We start from the raw sequence: 15,595 nt of genomic DNA, 5'->3' as shown, positions 1-15,595 counted from the left end.
ATAACTACTGCCTGCAGGTGCATTCTGCATAAACTTGTATCCAGCCTCATCTAGCAACCACTGGATTGAGGCTGCTTTGTCCAGGAGAATCCCACCACCTTGAGGACTTTGTTTTCCGTCCATGGAGGCATTCCTGGGAGAATTTATATTAGTGTTGAGGCAACCACGGAGAAGGGCGCAGTTTCCTCTGGTATCTCCCTGGGCTTCTTAGTGCCCTGCAACCTTTCACTTTGAATATTTATGAACTCTGTAAAATAAATTAACCATATAAATTCCCTCAATTGCAGAAGGAAAATACTGATCTTAAAAGAGGTTACCATCAACCACAGAAACAGCAGCAGGTGCATTTATATTTAGCAGTGGTTACAAAGCAGAAAGAAGGCGATGCTGAACAATCGTAGAGAGGGAGGGTCTTGTGTTGGAGTGTGTGTGTGTGTGTGTGTGTGTGTGTGTGTGTGTGTGTGTGTGTGTGCGCGCTGTGTGGTCAGGAGGGGAGATCTGGTGTCTTCCTCTAGTCCTTTCCACCTTATTTTTCAAGATAGAATCTTTCACTAAATCTTGAGTTCTAGTTTCTGCTAGGCTGGCCAGCAACCAGCCCTCTTCCCAATTAGCTTGTCTTAGCTTTCACTCCGCATTGCTGGGATTACAAAAAGGTATTTTTACGTGAAGAAACTTGGGCTTTGAGACTGGTGAAGCTGTCCCAGAAAAACAGCAAAGTGGCAGATTCAGGAACTGCCAACTGGTTTACCTGCCACAGGCACCTGCAGATGCCTGTTGATGGATCACAGCACTCTGAGAAGTTTCAAAATATCCTGAAATACCATGCAAATTTCTGCTTCTGTGTAGGTGTGCATTTTTCTAGGGTCCACAGCTCCTCTCCAATTCTCTAAAGGGTCTAAATCAGAAAAGTGTCAAGAAGTCATCTCCTGAGCAAGACTTTACAGGTAGACGGGAAGCAGAGTCTCTAAATCTAACCACACAGCCCCATCGTTGCCTGAGCCCGACCCCCATCTCCTACCCTTTACCTTACAAGAGGCGCTGTGAGAGAGACACGTTGGAAAGAAAGGTGAGAGAAAAAACGGACCAGTGAAGAACTGGACAGCTCTCAAGTATCCCTCTGGTTAGGGCGGGCCTGTTGGCCGAGACTGTGGTTGGCTGGCCGGTCAGGTCCTCTGCAGCGGTTTGCACGGACGGGCGGGGGCGACCGCGTTCCCAGCAGGCGCAGCGCCGGCCTCGGCCTCGGGGTGGCGCGGCGCTGGCGCGGAGCGTGGGAAGAGCAGGCGGGGCTCCCTAAGCCGAGTCCGCAGCGTTGCGCCTCTGCCAGTCGCCGCCGTTCGCGCTCCGGGTCCGCGATGGCTGTACAGCGCCGGAAGCTGGCGGCCGCTCAGGTAGGAGCTGCGGCACCGGGAGAGCCGAGCCGGCCGCGCGCCACCCATGCTTGCCCGGTCTGGCCGCGCCCACCCCTCCGCTGATGCCTCGTAGGAAGGCGGGCGGGCGAGCGGGGACGGTGGCCTGGACGGCGCAGGCCCGCTCGAGGGGCCGCGGCCCGGGGTGCACGAACCTGAACGGCGCCCTGCGACTCGGCTTCCCAGTAGGCGGCGAGCGCGGTGCTGCGCTGGGGCGCGGCGACTCGGAGAGACTCCAGGGGAGGGAAGCGGAGACAGGTGGTTGAGGGGCGAGGGATGGCGCGGCACGTTCGAGACGTGGCAGCCTGTTCCTTCTAGCTCTTTAGAGGCTCCGGGTTGTGTGAGGGAAGGCCGGCGCGTAGCTTGGGATACTCAGGTGCAGCCAGAGAAGATGCTACCGGTCAGGTTCTCGGCGCTTCCCCCAGCCCCATTGATAACGCGGGCGTGGGAGTGGTGATGGGAGGCTTGCACGGAGCTCTGAGCTGCCCAGCAGTGGCCCCCTAGCCCTCGCGCTTGTCCGCCAGCCCCAGACGCCTGCGCCGCAGAGCGGGGGAGGAGCAAGCCAGCTTGGTAGAGCTTCTCTGGTGACCTAAGCTGGTGCAGAGATGGGGCAGCTCGAGAGCGGAATTGTGGACAGCTCTGAGTGCTGCCTTTCAAGTTCCTTAGGTGGTGGGTCAGCTTTCCTATAGGAGATATGGGCCTACGGGAAAAGGTAAATTTACTCAGGACCTCTTCCTGGCTCTGTAGTCGAGGATGGGGTTTGGCATTTGCCAAATATGCATTTTTTTTCTTCTTCTTTTAGCGTAATTTTTTTTTAAAGACAGCAAATGACTGGGCAGAGGACAGCTGGCCCAGCCAAACCTGTTGCCGCTGCAGCACTTGTTACGTCAGGGCAGAGGGGGTTTTGGACCTTGCCCAGGCTCCTGGATGCCCTCCTGTCAGGCTGTACAAAATCGGCCTTTAGCCAGAGTGGTGTTGGTGGTGTGGCCTCCCCCTGCCACCCAGGAGGGGAAGAAAAAAGCAAGAGGCAGGCAAGCCTCTCTCTGTGCCCTCTTGGGTGGCAGGAGCAGGTATAGACAGGGCTGAGGCAGCAAGGGCCTGGCTTGTTTTGGCACTGGTGGCAAGAGGATTGTATGCCAGCCCCTTGGGCTGGCTTCCTTTCCTGGCCTGTCTCTGGCATTGGATAACTGCGTTGGTGCTATTGGTGCCACCATGTTATGTAACACTTATATAATCTCTTGTGGTGATAGCTGTCTCTGTTCTGAGGTCACACTGATAGGGTGTCCGTGTCCATGAAGGAGAAAGGATCTGTGAAGGTTTTTTTGCATAGAGCTGTTCTCCCAGCACATTCCCAGGCAGGGAACAGGAGGGGTTTGACAGAACAGGTACCCAGTGCACCCAGCAGCCCAGAACTGAGAAAGGCCGTGGCTGGGCAGTCTTCTCCATTTTGCTCTTTTATTTCACCTTGCCTAGTGGATTGTTCGTAGAGTGAATGCTTTGAGTCCATCTACTGGTTTTTGGGGGCTCCTTGGCATGGCAGGTGGCTATGGTGGGGTGACCCCAAGATGTGGGACACGGGATACATTGTGATTGATAGTCAGGCTTAGCTCTGACCTTGAGGGTTGAAGCCACAGACTAGAAGGATGGTGCTGGCATCATAAGACGCTTGGCGCGAGCAGGCCTCAGTGACAAGAGGTGGTCAAGGAAGGGTGTGCAGGGAAGTGGATCAGACAGCAAAGATAAACATGGTGTTCTTTTGCTGTACTCTCTACTGGGCTGTCCCTGGTTACCAGGGCAACAGAAGCAGTGGTGAAAATCATGCTTTTCGTTCAGTGGAAAAATCTGGCTCCTCCTCCTCCTCTTTCAATTGCCTGCCAACCTTTCCCATTGGGAGGATGATGCCCCTAGGGATCAAAGACTCCAGCATACCCTCTTAATGCCCTCCACTGTCCGTTTGTTGTCATCGTTGTCGTTTTAATAATCCCCCCCCTCTCCTGCATCCTCTAGCTCCCCTAAAGTTGGCAGTTGCGTGGGAGTTGGAGTACACGGAGTGGCAGGCCATGGACGTCATCACAGGGCAGGGCTAGCCAAGCGTGGGCAGAGATGTGATGCAGCAATGACGGGAACAGGAGACAGAGGGTCAGGAACTGATCAGCTCCCTGAGCCACGAGGTTTTTTTTTGGAATGGTGGACAGGGGGAAGGGGGAGAGTGAGAGTGAGATGGTAGAGGCCTGTGGAGTGTGGCGCACTGGGCTCAGGGTTGTGGGAAGCAGTGGGGTGCCTCACGACGAAAGCCAGGCTTCACTCACCCCTAAATTAGGTGAGGTTCTGGGATCTTGGAAGCCAGAGAAGTCGCAGTGAGCCTTGACCTTGAAGATATTGTACGCATGGGAGGAGGATTCTGCATCTACATCATCCTAAGCCTGGCGTGGGCAGGGGATGTGGTGCAGGCAGAAGACCATGCACGTTCCTGTGGCCTGTGGAAATGGGAGGGAGAGGCAGGTCAGGCAGCCATTTTGGTTTGGGGACAGGACATGGGAAAGGAAGGTGCTAACATTTTGAGACATAATGCTTGGTAGATAGAGGAAAGTTAGTATTCAAATTTGTTTAACGGAGACGCATTTGATTTTTTTTAGGCATCTTTGGGGGTGGAGGTGGCATATCAGTATAGAAACATGTATGGTCAGATACACAGAGTTCGAGATGGAAGCCAGCTCTGGGAAAAGGTTCTAGGAAAAGCCTGAAGGTTCATGTGTAAGCCTTGTTCTTATCTCTTATCCCAAGACCCCTTTATATTTCTGGGCTAGTTTATGTCAATAATCTGTATCTTCTACCAGATTTTTGCTTACACTTTCTTTTTAGTAACTGAGTGAGTACTTGAAAAATCGACACATGCAAATGTACTTCCTCAACGTATGTTCTTCTTCTCGGTCACAGCTGTTTTACAGCACTAGAAAGGTTGAGAGCCACTGACTTAGTGGCTCAAGAAGTGCTGTGGGTCCTTAGCTCCACCAGCATACCCTTGGCACGCTGCTTTTCTGTCATGTGCAGAGTAGCTGCACCATCCTGGATGCGCTACTTTCCTTTCCAGGTCTTAGCATCTAATGCTTTTCTATCTCTGATGCCCTCAGAAATGATTTCTACAGCCATTTCTACCTTTGCTCAAATTTCTGATTCAGGCTAGATTTTTCTTTCTTTCTTTCTTCCTTTTTTTTTTTTTTAGAATGAGCAGTCTGGTTTTTTGTTTGTTTGTTTGTTTTTGGTTTTTTTGTTTGTTTGTTTTTTAGTGCTTTGTAGAGCAAGTAGCAGAAATGTGCACAATGGCCTCTGTTCTTTCCTGAAACATAAAATACTAAGAGAGCAGATTCCAGCAAACAAAACTATGGCCTGTAGAACAGGTGTGTATTTTTGTACTTTATTGGATCTTAGAAATGCCTGTTGCATATGACCCGTAAGCTCGAAACATTTACCATCTCACCCTTTTAGACATTACATATAAAGATTTGCTAGTGGGGCCATAGTGGCACACGCCTTGGATCCCAGCACTTCGGAGGCAGAGGCTGGTGAATCTTTGTGAGTTCAAGGCCAGCCTGGTCTACAGAGCAAGTTCCAGCATAGCCAATGCTACACAAAGAAGCCCTGTCTCAATAACAACAACAACAACAACAAGAAAGAGGAGGGAGAGAGAAATTTGCCAGCCTTGCCGTAGCCTACCTCAAGAACCCATGGGCCCCTAAAAAGACCATGAAGATTGTGTATTAGATGAATAAAGTGACCTCATGAGAAGTAGATGGTCAGAATAATCCTTTCCAAGCCCTTTCTCGGGCTCTACCCTGTTTTGGGCTCTATAGAGTTCCTGAGCAGAGCTGGGTTGTGGCCATGCTTTGACAAGTTGTGCCTGCTTCTCAGTTTGTGCAGAGAAGCTAGAATGACCCAAACTAATCTTAGGTGACAAGAAAGGAGACTCATGGGTTCGTCAGTACCCTGCAGAATATTTTCCAGTAGTTTTGCCCCAAGTGTGCCAGTTTAGATATTATCTGCAAGCTGCCTGTGTGTCTGGTCTGTTCATGGTGCCCATCCACACGTTTAGAAGGCCGAGGTTTGGGATTGTGGATGGGGCTCTCCGGGACTGAAATCAACTCCTAGGCTGATTCTTGCAGTTCAACTTCCTGGAGCCCTTTTGTTTCCTGATTTCCCTCTTGTTGACCTGGTCCTCAGTCTTGGTAAAACCCCTGGTTGGGAGCGGGGCTGATTCAAGACTTGCTGCTGTGAGTTAGCAGCAGCACCATAGCTGTAGAAGTTTGGTTTCAGGTTGATGTAGAAATTGAGAGATGCTGGTGGCAAGAGGAAACCGTATGCTCCGATCAGCGGGGATAGGAGGGGCTGGCAGGCTTGTTCTCATTGCATTTGGCAGGGAAACCAAAGGAGGCATCAGTAGGAGGAGGGAACAAAGGCTCCCAGAGCTGCTTTTAGCTGGCTGTAGTGAGACTGGCTCCAGGAACTTCCTCTTCACCTCCAGATACTTCAAAAAGGGTGCATCAAACACCTTTCCTACCTTTCATTTGTAGAGTTAGCATAACCCCATACTATAGCGGTTTAAGTACTGTTGAGACAAACGCACTGACTGGAGTCACTCATTTTATCAGCCGAATGTTCCTTAAAGATCTGTGTTGGGCAGTGTGTGAAGTTGAAGAGACAGGAAAGTAAAGCACTTACGGTCTGGTCTGGAAGGTTCGTGAACAGTTGAACCAACTTTGGTACCATTTGAGGTAGATTGTGTGTTTGAGATGATGTTTGCATCCGTCACGGTTGTTTCTGTCACCTTTGTACTGGATTCAGAGTTTGGCACACAATAGGCGTCCAGATAATGAATTGATTGACCCATCCTTATTTGGTTTGCCTTGGAAATGTGCGGAAAGTAGTTGAGTAGGTAGATGGAAGAGAGGAACTCAGAGCAGCAAGCGTGACATGTTTGGTGCTGTGATGGCATTTAAGGGAAAGGATAGAGAAGCGGTGAGGATGCATGGGCGTGAGCGAGGCCAGCGGTGTCCGTGGAGCTATGGGGCGTGAGCGAGGCCAGTGTCCGTGGAGCTATGGGGCGTGAGCGAGGCCAGTGTCCGTGGAGCTATGGGGCGTGAGCGAGGCCAGTGTCCGTGGAGCTATGGGGCGTGAGCGAGGCCAGTGTCCGTGGAGCTATGAGAATGAGGTTGTGAGGATTCCAAGACGTGAGCCAGAGGCTTAGAACCATCAGCTATGGTGGAGGACTGAAGTAAGAAGGCAGAGCTGGTGTGGCAGGAAACGCGACTGCGCAAGAGAGTAGAAGCCAGTGTGAGGTATCAGTGGACCAGGATGAAAGTAGAGGCGAAGCCCATGATGTCTAGGTGGACAGGCTGGCAGGGATGGAGAAAAGGAAGAGCTCTGTTTTACAGGACTTCATTGAAAAACTGCCAATGTACGTCCTATGGTGGGGCAAATGCTTAGGTTTTGTGGCTGCTCTCTACAAGTATTTACAGTATTTATCTCACCATATACAAAGGTAGCGCTAATGTCATAACTCTGTATGTTCCTGTGCCCAGTGTTTCCACAGGTAATCAAAATATGGCCCTTCTTGTTTAACTCTTCAGTTGTGTTTTCTTTTCCCCTTTCCTGGAGTTAGAGCAAATCTTAAGCATGGTAGCATTTTTGTACAAACTCTGTTATGTATCTCCACCTGATGGGTTATTTTAAGAATATAACCCTGTTAGTGTTATCACATCTTGAATAAGCAAAGATATTCCTAAATATGACCTGTTTTACAGTAGGTGTTTAAATTTCCCTGATGGTTTCATTTTAAAAAAACAAAAACAAAAACCAAATAAAATCCTATTGTCCTAAGTCATACTATAAAATAGGATTCATGTTTCATTTAGTTAATAACTTGTAAATCTCTTGTTAATAAAGAATCTACTTTGTAGTTTCCCATTTTAGCTTTACTTAGTTTCCTACCTTTATCCCCAACTAACTGCAATAGCAGCTTTCCTGAGCTTTGTTCAAACACTGTTATTCTTAGTGTTTATGGTTTCTTGGTGATTTATTATTTCCTTCAGTAGCCCTTTCTCCCTCCCTCCCCCTCCCTCCCTCGTCCTCTCTTTTCTTTCTTTCTTCCTTCCTTCCTTTCTTTTTCTTTTTTCCTTTTATCTTTTCTTTTGAGAGAGGATCTTGCTTTTTCGCCCTGGCTGGTTTGGAACCCATTACGCGGACTAGATTGGCTCCTGAGTGCTGGCTACTATTTTGTCATTTTTAAAAAGCCCCAGATTCTGCCTTTTAGGTTTCTTTACTCTCATATTTTCATGCCCACCTTGGCTCCCACCACTCTTGATTAAAGTACTCCTGACACGTTCCCCAGTGAGCACTTGGGCGCTAACCTCATTGGGTGGCTCTTCAGCAGTGTTTGACGTAGCTGGTCCTGCCATTTGCCTGGAGGCTGTTTTCATCTCGTTTCCAGGGCGTCTGTTTCTGGCCTCTGGTTGCCTTCACTGGCCACTCAGTTTCAGTTTTCTATCACTGAGATACTTCTCCTTGTCTTCTCCATCCTTACTGGGAGCCTTCGCCATATCAACTCTTTAAATGCCTTACTTATAAATAATGTCTCCAGTTCATTTCACAGTAGTCACAGATGAGAAATAGCAATGACCATGCATTGATAATTTCTGAAGTTGTTTGATGAGTTTTATTTTCTTACTCTCTCCATTATTTTATTTATGCTAAAAATTTTCCCTAGTAAGAAGTTAAAGTCTATGTGATGATGCTTCCCAAGTTTTATCTCTAATCCAGGCTTTCTCCTGAGTTGTAGACCCTTGTATAGGGCTGCTAGCTTAACATCTCAGTATTGATGTCAGTAGATACTTACCGTTGAACACATCCCAAACTGAACCGAAGTTTCTGCCCCGTTTTCCCATCACAGCGATGGGGATGCTACCCTTTTAGGTATTTATTAGAATACTAGATGTTGTCTTTCACTTTTCTCATTCTTGTGGTCCTTTATCCCACGCATGTGCAGGTCCAGATTCCATCTGTAAAGCACCTCCCAAATCTGACCTGTCGGAACTGCCTTCCCTACCAGCACCCTGGCCAGGTTGCGGTCATCTCCTCACAGTAGTCAGAATCTGTGTGTGAAACAGAATTCTTGTTATGCCCTATGGACTCACACCCCAATGGTAGCTATTCATCTCATGCAGTAAATGTTGTGGTCCTCTACGAGGTCCCCAGGATACGGTAGCTTATATTATTACTGTAAAATAGAAACAATGTGAGAAACATTAGAGATTGGCACAGGTAATTTTGAAATCTCTGGCAAAGGGAATAAAGCTGTTGAAAATTAATTGTGGTCCTGTATTTTATTTAAGCTAGTATGTCAGAAGGGTTTTTACTTGTGAAGTGTGTTGCGGTGTTCTTGGTTAATTCTCTGTTTGTGCTGAGTCACAGCACATCTCCAGCAGCGGCTAATGCTGCCGTGTGGGACGTTAGGACTCTGCGTCCGTCCCCTGGGCTACTGCATCTCTGACGTCTCACACTGTGTGCCGTCATCCTTGGCCTCCTTCATGTCCCTCAAGCACTGTGTCAGAGCCTTTTCGTCTGTAGTTCTCTGTCTGCAGTCTTCCCACACAGCCTGAGGGTTTTACCTTCTCAGGGGCCCCCTCCATTCTCTGTACTCTTTCACACAATGCTTTTCCCTCTATCACCATTTAATACAATGAATACCTCTTCTGTGGTTGTTTGAAGAAGAATGGCCCCCACTGGCTCATATACTTGAGTGTTTTAGTCATCAGGCAATGGCAGTATTTGAGAGGGATTAGAAAGTTTGGTCACCGTTGGAGTGGGTGTGGCCTTGTTGGAGGAAGTCTGTCCCTTGGAGTGGGCTTTGGGCTTTCAACAGCCCAAGTTAGGCTCAGTGTCTCTTTCTGCTGCCTGTGGATCCAGATGTAGAACTCTTAGCTACTTCTCTGGCACCATGTCTGCCTACATGCTGCTGAGCTTCCTGCCATGATGACAGTGGACTAAACCTCTGGAGCTATAAGCAAGCGCCAAGTAGATGCTTTTGTTTACAAACGTTGCCATGGTCATGGTGTCTGTTCACAGAGTAGAACACTGACTAAGACAGTTTCCGTCAGTATCTTATCTCTTTCTGTTCACTGGAACAGGAGTTACATGAACAGTGTCCGTTTTGCCCCCCGCTTTGTTTCAGAGCAGAGATAGTGCCTGCTGTGTAGGAGATTGACATTTGTTGAATAATTAAATGGAATGAATAATTAAGAGTGCTTATTAGTAAGAATAGCGCAAATGAGTATATTTATTGTTTTGGAATATCTTGGTGTCATCTAGTGGTTTGAAGTTCTGGTTCAAATGAGGATATGCGTATCTTCATGCAAAAGAAAGTCCTATATTCCATGTAATAAATCTATCAGCTCTGAAACTGAGCTAATACATTAGTTTTAATATTTCTAGATATCAGTTGTCACAAACTCATCGCAAGAGTTTGTATATTTTTATGTTTAATAATTGGATTAAAAAACCATTTGGGAAAAAATTGAAACTAGACATTTCTAGTTAAGTGTATGCAGATATATTTTAGAGATGATGTCCTTAATTGAAATTGGCAATGTCATGACACAAGGTGGCAATTATTTCTAAAAGCTTGTTTTCAAAATGTTCATATAAGGAATAATGGCTTTCTTACCCATTTTTTAAAAAAACTACTTCCATTTGAAAGGGACAGATTTAGTATTTGCTTTGTTAAAGATATTCCTTAAGCAACGTTCTACTGACAGGCAGAAGAAGTCAGCAGGTTTTCAAACTCTTCTAGTTAAAACAAAATATAATTCTTCTGTAAGTTGAGATATTTTCTTGATATTTTGTGAGTCAGTCAGGAACTGTGTAGCAGCTTGGCTTTGAGGACTCAACTCTCTCATTAGCTTGTTCAGTCATCCATCGTGTTGAGTATGTCTTTAAGCAAGTTTGCACACCCGGCACACCACTGCCCCTCTTTCTGTCCTTTGGGACCCTCCCTGCTTAGACACAGGAGGCCTCTTGTACTTTGTGTGACAGTTACCATGCAAATTTAAGCATTGTGTCCGTGTCCAAAAACATATTAAATAATAGTTTTGTTTGACTTATCTTTAGCAAAATGTTTAAAAGACATTCTTGTGTTTTGTCTTTATCCTAAGGTACCTCCCAGTACAGACGTTCTTGCCTACGTTACTTCTGCTAATCTTATCTCTGCATTCTGTCTTTTTGTTGTTGTTGTTCCTTATATTTAAAGGCCTGAGTTTCACCACTGCTTACGCTTGACGGGCTGCAGGACGGGTCCATCCTGTGACCCAGGACTTTAAACCTGTGTTTCTTAGAGAACAGTGTCTGCTCAGCAGGTTGGCTTGACAGCTGCTGGAGACACTGCATGGAATGATTCTGTGATGTTAGGGAAAACAGCACTATGGCATTGATCGGCCATATGTTCTTCTGGCCTCATAGTGGGACCGTTGCAGTCATGGCCATGCAGTGGTTTAGGAAGCTGGCACTGCTCTGAAAGTCTGGTAGCAGAACATTCTGAAAGAAGTAGCCTTGGTAGCTAGAGTAGCCAGCTCACTCTGTAAAGCACACATACACAAATGTATAGATTTGTGCATGCATACACACAAATAGACTTGATTGCATATATCTTGGGGGGTGCTGGTATTCCAGTACATGTATGTAGTGTGTGACGGTCAAATCAGGATCATTGGCCTATCTGTTTCTGTTGGAAACATTCAGAATCCTCCTTGCAAAACCAGCAGTCAAGTTAATCAGTCAACCCTCTGCTGGCTTTTTCTGTATTATATAGTAAATTGTTGTCAGGTGTAGTTGCCCGATAGGCAGTTGGAAGTTTTTTGTCTGTCCTATCACACCATCGTGAACTGCCCACTTTCCTTGCTTTTGTCCCTTTCTTCTAACCTTTGGTAACCTCTGTTATACTTTCTGGCTCTGTGAGATCAACCTTGCAGTTCCTGCATGCCGGGGAGAATGTGTGCTCATCTTCCTGTGCCTGCCTTACGTCACTTAATGTAATCTTTCAAGTTATATGGCTTCAAATAACAGTGTTTTATGGTGAAATGATATTTTAATATGTATGTTAAATACATACATATATATGTATCTTACAGTACAGTATAGTGTACATTTTCTTTTCTCGTTTCCTCATTGATGGACACTGAGGTTGAGGTTGATTCTCTTTCTTGGCTATTATGACTAGTGCTACAGTAAATATGGCATGAAAATGTCTTTTGATATACTGGGATTGCTAAAGTATGTAGTTTTCTATTTCCGGGGTATTTTTGGTTCTGTTTTGTATTGTTTTTTGAGATGGAACATCCCTACATAGCCCAGACTAGCCTAGAACTCATGATCTTCTGTTTAGCTTCCTGAGTGCTGGCATTGCAGGCCTGTTCATTGCCATGCCTGGTTTATTTCCAGTGTTTGTTTGTTTTATTTTTGAGGAACCTAAATACAGTTTTCCACCATAGCTGTACTAATTTACAGTTCCACCAACAGTGTCATATAATTACCTTTTTACTACATTCTTTCCGGTATTTATTTCTATTTCTATATTGTTGTTGTTATTGTTGTTGTTGTTGTTGTTGTTATTATTATTATTATTATTATTATTATTATTATTATTACTACTACTTGCTTTTAATAATATCCATTCTTATTAGGGTGAGATATATTTTATTGTGATTTTTTTATATTTCCCTAATGATCAGTGACATTGAGCATTTTCTCAAATGCTTCTCGGCTGTTTGTCTTTCTTAAAGAAATATTTGCTTAGATCATTTGCTCATTTTAAAATCAGATTATTTGTTTTCTGCTGTTGAGTTCCTCGTATGCTCTAGGTGTTGATCCTGGCAGGTAAGTAGTTTGCCAACGTTTTCTCAGGTTCTTTGGGCTGTCTTTTTATGCTTGTTTTCTTTTCTGTGCAGAAGTTTCTATGATGCATCACCTTCAGCCACCTCTCTTAAAGAGAGAAGCCATACCTCTTTTCTGCATTCTCTAGTTCTTTCATTCACCATGTGGTCCAAGTACATCTGCGCTCGTCCTGGCAGGGCCCTTCTCTACTTTGTTCAAGAGGCTGTAGATACCTATGTTTGGAGCTATTTTGCCCATTGTTTATGAGCAGAAGCACATACTGGCTTTGTCCCGGTTACAGCCCCTCTGTACTGCGATAGGCTCCCTGCCCAGCTTATGTAGACCCTTCATTGTTGAAACATCACTTGATTGCGGTCTGCCCACCAACTGCTGTCCACTAAAGGACGTCTGTAAGAATGTTCTGTGCTCATTTCTCATGGTGGATGGAGGAAGAGAGAAGACACCCAACTTCAGTTATAGGGTTAAAGCATAAAAGGACACAGAAGGAGGGAAGACTGTGTCATGGTGACCAGAATAAGGTATGGAGAACACCTTTTGGAAAACAGAACAATCTCTTCCATTGCATTCCTGGCTATATCCTCAGAGCCTCGCAGTATTGTTTCCACTGGGTGATTGGTAAGTATATGTTGTTAAGTGGGTGCTCAAGACTGGGCAGGGCTTTACCTGTGGTACAGAGCCAGAAGGGGGCTGTTGGAACTGGGTGGTTGGCATGCTCAGAAGAGGTATATGTGGTGAAGGAGGCCTGTATATTGGAAGAAGTGGTAGGAAGGCCTGGATCTGCTTCTATTGAAAAAAATTGGGGGTCGATAGAGAGGTGGCTCAGTGGTTAAGAGCACTGGGTGCTCTTCCAAAGGTCCTGAGTTCAACTTCCAGCAACCACATGGTGGCTCACAACCATCTGTAGTGGAATCTGATTCCCTTTTCTGGTGTGCATGAAGAAAGAGCACTCATATACATAAAACAGATACATCTTTAGGAGGGCAGTGGTGGCATATGCCTTTAATCCCAGTACTCAGGAGACAGAGGCAGGTGATCTCTGAGTTCAAGGCCAACCTGGTCTACAGAATGAGTTCCTTCCAGGACAGCCAAGACTACAATTAGACAAACACTGTCGCAACAAAACAAAACAAGAAGTGAATGGAAACTATAGCAGAAAAAAAAATCTTACAGCACATAGTTTGACATATGCCAACAGAGGATTTGCGGGACTTACATTATAAAACCCTGCCTCGGGCTGGTCCAGTTATTCAGGGCTTGCCACGCTCGTCAGTCAGCCCAAGAGCCTTTCCTCTTCTGGAGTCTTTGGGCATTGTACATGTACTGTGTGGACTTTGGAGGTGCTGATGAGCAGCAAGCTCAAAGATGACCCTGAAGAATGTGAGGAGCAGTGGAGAGTGCATTTTCCACTGAATGGAATTGGCCAATGTGTATACCTTTAGCAGACCAGGGAAAAAAAGCGCCCAATAATTAAAAAAAAAAAAGAGAGAGAGAATAATCCACATTTACTACATAAGAATAATGGTTTTCTTTTCTTTTTCTTTCCTTTGTTTTGTTTTGTTTCAAGACAGGGTTTCTCTGTGTAGTTCTGCCTGTCCTGGAACTGTCTTTGTAGACCAGGCTAGCCTTGAGCCCTCTGCATCCCGAGTACTAGGACTAAAGGTGTATGCTACCATGCTCTGCTAGAATAATGCTAGGACATATTTTAAACTCTGATATCCAGCCATCAGTAACTACAGAATAAAGACCAGTGTGTTGTGCTTCTGGGAAGAGGGAGGGTAGAAAGAAGTGATTGGGGTTTCATATTACTGTAGTCTGGGTTTTGGAGAATTTCTTCGCTATTGGATCCATCAGGGTAGGGTTTCTAGGGGAGTGGGTGGCAACATTTTATAGGCTGCTTGGAAGAAAGACTAGGCTAAGGATAATTTTTAAATGAATTATTTTATCCTGTTAAAAAAAACAAACTGTAAAGTTGTCTCTATTGAACTAACATTAGCAAACAGACTTCAGGCTCTAGGATTTTGTAGCATATCTGATTTACAACTAGGCTGTAGAAAGAGCTACATACAGGGACGGCACCGATGGCCTTTCTGTTTTGGTGCCACAGGTCTGTTCAGTTCTGGGGCCACAGTATAGGGTGAGAAGAGCTGCAACTGATGAAGCATTTTGGCCGAGAATCATCCCATTGTGCTTAGTAGCTGGTCCAGCACCAGAGAAATCACTGGAGCAAGAAGAGACGTCATGAGACCGTCAGAAGGCTTGAGGGCTGGGTGGTCCTAGCTGCAAATATTGCAGAGAAAGAACTTGACAGTGGGGTGATGTGAAAATCAGTGTAATGGGAGAACAACATTTTAAAAATATGCATATGTATGGAAAAATCTTAATGACACTTGTTGTTTTATATAGTTAAAATATGTTAGTAAGGACTGAAGAGACAGCTCAGCGGTTGAGAGCTCTGCAGTTCTCCCAGAGGCCTTGAGTTCAATTCCTAGCAACCACGTCGTAGCTCACAACCATCTATAATGAGATTTTGATGCCCTCTTCTGTCATACAGGCATACATGCAAATAGAGCACTCATATACAGAAAAATACACAAATAAAAATTTAAAATATATTAATAAAAAACGTAAAAATATGTATATAGGTAATACAAAATATCAAACTGCATAATGTGTGATAAAAGTATTAGTTCATAAAGGGTTGCTTCATTTTTGTACATATATAGAGAGATGCATAGAACACGTACACAGGAGTGCAGAGTTCCATGTAACCTGGGCCTTAGTAGGGGTCAAGATCTAGACTATATGAGTAACATCTTGAAGGTGTTCCTGTGCTATTAGCATAGACATCAGGTTACAGTTGCTTTCCCAGAAGCCACCTCTATGGAAGCAACTGTAGTGAGAGCTCTAAGAGCAATAGGCTGAGCTTGGGGGGTTTTGTGGAGGAGTAATAGGACAGATAGAGGGCGCCAGAAGGGTCCAGGACACCACAAGAAGACCTACAGAGTAAATTAACCTGGGTCCATGGGTTAGACTGAACCACCAACCAAAGGGCATGCGTGAGCTGGACCTAGACTTCCTAGCACATCTGTAGCAGATGTGCAGCTTGGTCATCACGTCAGTCCCCTAACAGTGGGCGTAGGGGCTGTCTCTGACTCTGTTGGCTGCCTCTGGATCCCCTTCCCCTAGCTGGGCTGCCTTGCCAGACCTCGGTGGGAGAAAATGCACTTAGTCCTACTACAACTTGAGGTGCC

The 15,595-nt window shown here is 45.7% G+C and overlaps 1 long non-coding RNA gene across 2 annotated transcripts in view; it reads right to left on the bottom strand.

Annotated features, from left to right (window-relative positions):
• LOC311603634 overlaps positions 1-15,595 on the bottom strand; it is a 26,523-nt gene extending 10,928 nt beyond the window's left edge. The window contains exons 1-2 of one of the 2 annotated variants that reach the window (XR_014781201.1): positions 1,026-15,595; positions 749-895 (exon numbers count right to left, since the gene is read on the bottom strand). This is a non-coding gene — a long non-coding RNA (uncharacterized lncRNA). Of the gene's footprint in view, positions 1-748 lie in introns of both variants that reach the window. The other variant, XR_014781200.1, reaches the window with a different exon arrangement.

This window comes from Acomys minous, assembly GCF_964271855.1.
Source record: "Acomys minous genome assembly, chromosome: 1".
Lineage (NCBI taxonomy): Eukaryota > Metazoa > Chordata > Mammalia > Rodentia > Muridae > Acomys > Acomys minous.
Note: the sequence above shows the minus strand (reverse complement) of the source record. Positions and strands in the feature narration are given on the sequence as shown.